This window comes from Eptatretus burgeri, chromosome 2 (genome assembly GCF_056783735.1).
Source record: "Eptatretus burgeri isolate ZD-2024b chromosome 2, Ebu_testis_v1, whole genome shotgun sequence".
Classification (NCBI taxonomy): domain Eukaryota; kingdom Metazoa; phylum Chordata; class Myxini; order Myxiniformes; family Myxinidae; genus Eptatretus; species Eptatretus burgeri.
The window spans coordinates 116,457,256-116,462,255 of record NC_140962.1 but is presented as its reverse complement, the minus strand read 5'-3'; the positions used below and the strand labels follow the sequence as shown (position 1 = coordinate 116,462,255).

At 39.8% G+C, this 5,000-nt stretch overlaps 1 long non-coding RNA gene across 2 annotated transcripts in view; it reads left to right on the top strand.

Annotated features, from left to right (window-relative positions):
- Positions 1 to 3,611, top strand: part of LOC147032896 (uncharacterized) — a 25,993-nt gene extending 22,382 nt beyond the window's left edge. For both annotated transcript variants that reach the window (XR_015055398.1, XR_015055397.1), the window contains 2 exons: positions 838 to 922; positions 1,675 to 3,611. This is a non-coding gene — a long non-coding RNA (uncharacterized LOC147032896). The remainder of the gene's footprint in view (positions 1 to 837; positions 923 to 1,674) is intronic.
- The last annotated feature ends 1,389 nt before the right edge of the window (positions 3,612 to 5,000 follow it).

Here is a 5,000-nt window from a genome sequence, read left to right as displayed (position 1 = left end):
CGCGAATAAATGTGCTTTGTGTTGAACTGTTTCCCGCTTCGCTTCGTCATTTCCTTCATTGAATCCTCATCTTGCTTCACGTAAAGGGTTGGTAGTGGGCTGAATACGCCCGATAATTAATCGAACCGTCGAGGTCGACGATAACACCGCCGGTTATCCCGATAGTACGGAACGGGTCGCTAAGTGGCCCGTGTCCTGGTCGACCTGCGGCGAGGTGCGATCGCCCGGTCTACCCTCCGCGTGGGTACTTAGGTAGGTCGAATTTGGCGAGCAACCCTATCCCACGCGGGGGCTGATTGGCTCGATCGCGGTGAGACCGAAAGGTCCACCCGTGACTGGTTCCCGGCGTTAGTCCGAGAGGGTCACGACTGGATTGTCCGTCCGGTGGGCGTCGTGCCGCGATTCGAGTTACGTGGCCGTCAGCACGCCCGGGCGGCGCGAATACCGCAATATATATATATATATATATATATATATATATATATATATATATATATATATATATATATATATATATATATATATATATATATATGTATATATATATATATATATATATATATATATATATATACATTTCTACATATATATATATACATATAGATAGATATATACACACACACACACACACACACACACACACACACACACACACACACACACACACACACACACACACACACACACACACACACACACACACACACACACACACAAGCTCACTGTAGGAAAAATGTGAAATGCACCAAAACCGATTAAACATTGAGCTATCAGAGATTAATAACAAATGTTGGAAATGAAAAGCCTTTAAATAGTGGAATGATGTCTCTCTTGCAGTGAAGGGAATTTGGTTGCAAAACAGATAGTCTTCCTCCAAAGGCAATCTCAGAAGAGTAAAGAAGGACAAAAGGGCACCAAAAAGGTACTATAAGATAAAGATTTGTGGTTAAACTGCTGTACTTTATTTTATTATTTGATGTTTACTTTTGTACTCTTTTGTATGACAATAATTGTATGACTATAATATTTCCAAAAATCAACATTCTGTGTCTACTGTACAATGCATTCCTGTGTCCTGCTGTTACATGTCTTTTCCAGTTCCTTGAAGGGGCATTCCTTCATTATCCAAGGTTAAAATTTATTCATTAGAATACAGTATGTTATCGAATGCACATCATCGTTACACTTCTACTAAGTGAGATATAAAGAGCCATTTTCAAGTATGATTGCTGACTTCAACTGGCTGAAGATTTGGTGAATTGTCTGGTCCATTTTTGGATAAAACCTATTGTTAGTGGTATTGCAAGCACCATCCAAAAGTACATAGTTCTTCAGAATGCAATGGCAGTCCTGGTACTGTGATTGTCAAAAGGTCCACAGAGACCACACAGGCAGAACCTTTACTTATTTAATAGCATCTCTTTCCACCAATAGATAGTATAATAGATTGGCCATGCAACTTGCTGGTCTTTGCCAACACGTCGATCAGCTGGGATGTCAAATGGATGACTACATCCAGTTAATGGGTTCACCTTTTTCATTTCAGTTTTATGCCCAAACTTTATTCGTGCAAACACCAGCCAGATTCAGTAACTCATAAATGATGTGACGTTTTATGTCCACCTGTTTATGCATTTGTTATCTGGGTATTGAGCCAGAGCCGTTTCCTTGCAGAACGCTCTGGCTTGAGGTGCCAAACGACTGGTGGATTCAAGAAGCGGGGGCGCTCTCTGCTGGGCAGAATGAGTGAAGCGAGGAACCGAGCTGCATCATGGAAGAACTATGCCAGCAACCATATTCGAGACATGCGGGTCATGACTTGATGCCCAGATCGAAGTAAAAAACTGGGAAGAAAACAGGAATGATAGGTGATGAGGGACGAGGAACATATAACCATCCTAAAATACAGTATGTGGAGCTGCAATTATTTCCACATTGTGTGGGCCTCAGCAAATCGAGTGGATTTGGATGTGAAATTGAATCCAGGTGTTCCTCCAGTTCTTCAGTCCTCACAATGTAGATGTGTTAACCTCCTGCTGAGCAGATATATTGGCTTTTGTATAATGTGACAGTCATTATAATGACTGTAAAACTTCAATACCATGAATTTTAAATGCACAGTCTAATTCTCTGAACAGTTGAAGAAACCAAAGATTGCTTATTTGCTGTATAGTGCAGAATTTTATGAAATAATGCTATATTTTGGTGTGGAATGGTTGTTGTACTGTTTTTCCAGCAGCAGAAGCCAAAGCCATTTGAGCCGAAATCCCCACTGATGTATTTTGACACCGCCTCGAACCCGGCGGCAGATGGCTGATGTGCTATGAAGACCTGTCATTATACTCACTGCGCCAGAAATTATTCTGGCCGTGAGCCTCCTTACACACTCACTTGAAAAAAAAAAATTCAGTTTCATCGAGCCAGAGTAGATTGCTATAGTTGGCAGTTTAAATGTATCTACACATATCTGATCACATTTTCTTTTCTCTATACTGATTGCAAACGTGACTTAAATTTGAGATACTAAATCAGAAATTGTTACTGCAGACATTCTGAGCCCCAGGCCTTCCAGGGTAGTGAGGGTGTAGGGAGGGGATGAGAGTGGGAGCACTCATAATATAAGTTTTAAGCGAATGGCAGATTGTCCTCAATTGCGGACCCACTAATCGGTGGAACTGAGCCATGGATATACGATGGTGAACATTTGTGGAGGTAAAGTTTACAAGCTATCCTTCTCTGAATCTGACTTCCTAATGCAAAGGAATCTGTGGTATTGTCAGGGGAAAAATGCAAAATTTGGTTTGCATAAAGATGTTTAATTTGCTGTGTTAAAAATGATTCATTTGGAACACCAAAAGATTGCTGTTCCCTTGCGGAGGTGTTTTTTTGTGGTTGTTGTTGCAGTCCCCTACTGATTGTAGGTGCCAGGGAGAAAGCACATGGCCAAGCTTCCGTGCCAGTTTACTAAACATTTGGGCAGAATCTATATCAGCAGGGAGAGCCACTGATACACTTTGAGGAACATAAAAGCCCTCCAACACTCCACATGACAGGGGATCTACTACATACAGAACATGTGATAAGATGCTTTGATTTCTCAACCAACCAAAAGATTTTTAAATATACTTGTATTTTCAGTCAGAAAGAAAAATCTATGCAATTGCAAAAGACATTGTCAGGTTTACTTCCCTAAGATTGTTTCCCTCTTTGCAATGTTACATAAATGCAGGATATGATTTTGGCAGAAGCTATGGAAACAAGTGTAAAAATGAAAGCTCCATGTGGAATTCTTCCGATGCACAAATTATATAGAAGCAGCTTAATGATAATCAAAATGAATGATGATATTTTTCATCGATGCATTTTGTTTGTTTCAAAAGCAAAATCACTTTTATACTGAAGTGGACCACTTACGTTGCCTAATTCTTCAACTCATTGACATATACCCATCTTCTACATTGTCATTTGTGGCCCTCCTTATGCAATCGCTACACTTTCATCTTCATGCAATAATGGTGTTTTGTTGAAGTTGGAAGTCAGGAAACTTTTGCCGTTGTTATTTTTGCATTCAAATGTTCCATTAAAATTTGTGGCCATTTTCATTTGCATAATCCGTCTCACAACGTGCTTACCTTTTCATATACGAGGGTCAATACAAAAGTAATGCCTCTTATTTTTCAGTTTGTCACCAAAGCGATGTAGGAAAGCTGTGCGACATCACACTGAAAGATTTGTATCTCTCACCAATTTTAAGTTGAGTGGCACTGTGGTCGGTCACGTGACATCACAGCATGCTCCGAAGAGGTTCCTGCAGTGGATATTCATAGGTGTTTAAAGAATGTGTATGGCGACTATACCATTGATGTAAGCACTGTTAGACAATGGGCAAAGTGTTTCAAGCACGGGGAAACCGATATCAATGACAAGCCTCAATGTGTTAGGGCTGCAATCACAGTGACACAGGCAAACAAAAGTGGAATTGATGCGCTCACTACAGTAAACTTCAGTTGATGTAGACGATAAGGAAAAATAACTTCAAATATGCCAAATATCGACCAAAATAAGTGTATGTGTATTTGTCTGTCCCCCTTCATAAGGACGATTGAAGAAGGGTTTTAAAGGCCAATATTTTAACACCACTGCATTCACTATGGTCTATTTTTCAGGATAAAAAAGCCTCAAATTTTTTTTCCATAAAAGATTAATTTAGTCTCCATTGGAAATGTAGATGGTGACTTGCATTCGGGCCTCAAGGGCGGTGTACAGAAGCATTTTAAAAAACAATAACAAGGTGAAACAAGGCACAGGGAGGTGAAATTTGCTGCACATGATATGCAACACTGACAGAGTAAAACAAGTGTTCATTTATGTCTGTGGGATGTCGAATACATATAGAAGATGTAAGTACACCTAACACTCTGCAGAGGATTCAGACTTTGACATGCTCAGGAAGCTGTACCGTCAAAATGAAATGTCCCAGAAGATAAAGAAAATGGGGTAACATTTCTGCATGTAGTGTTTTAAAATAACGCTTCTTGTCAGGAAACATATCTTCCAGTCTCCTTGAATATTTTGAATAAAATTCTCACCCATCATATATAATTTATATATATATATATATATATATATATATATATATATATATATATATATATGTTGTTCATCTTTCGGCTGCTCCCGTTAGGGGTCACCACAGCGGATCATCCGTTATGATCCGCATACTGATTTGGCACAGGTTTTACGCCGGATGCCCTTCCTGACGCAACCCTGGTCGCCTCTTACGACACAGGGATCAGGATTTGGGTTTCGCCATGATTCCGGGCTGCTTTACACCCTGCCCATTGCAGAGCCCCCGTCCTCAAGCGATCCTCCAACCCAAGCCTCCGAGTCGCCGGATTACAGGCGCACGCCACTACACCCGGATTAATATATATATATATATATATATATATATATATATATATATATATATATATATATATATATATATATATATATAT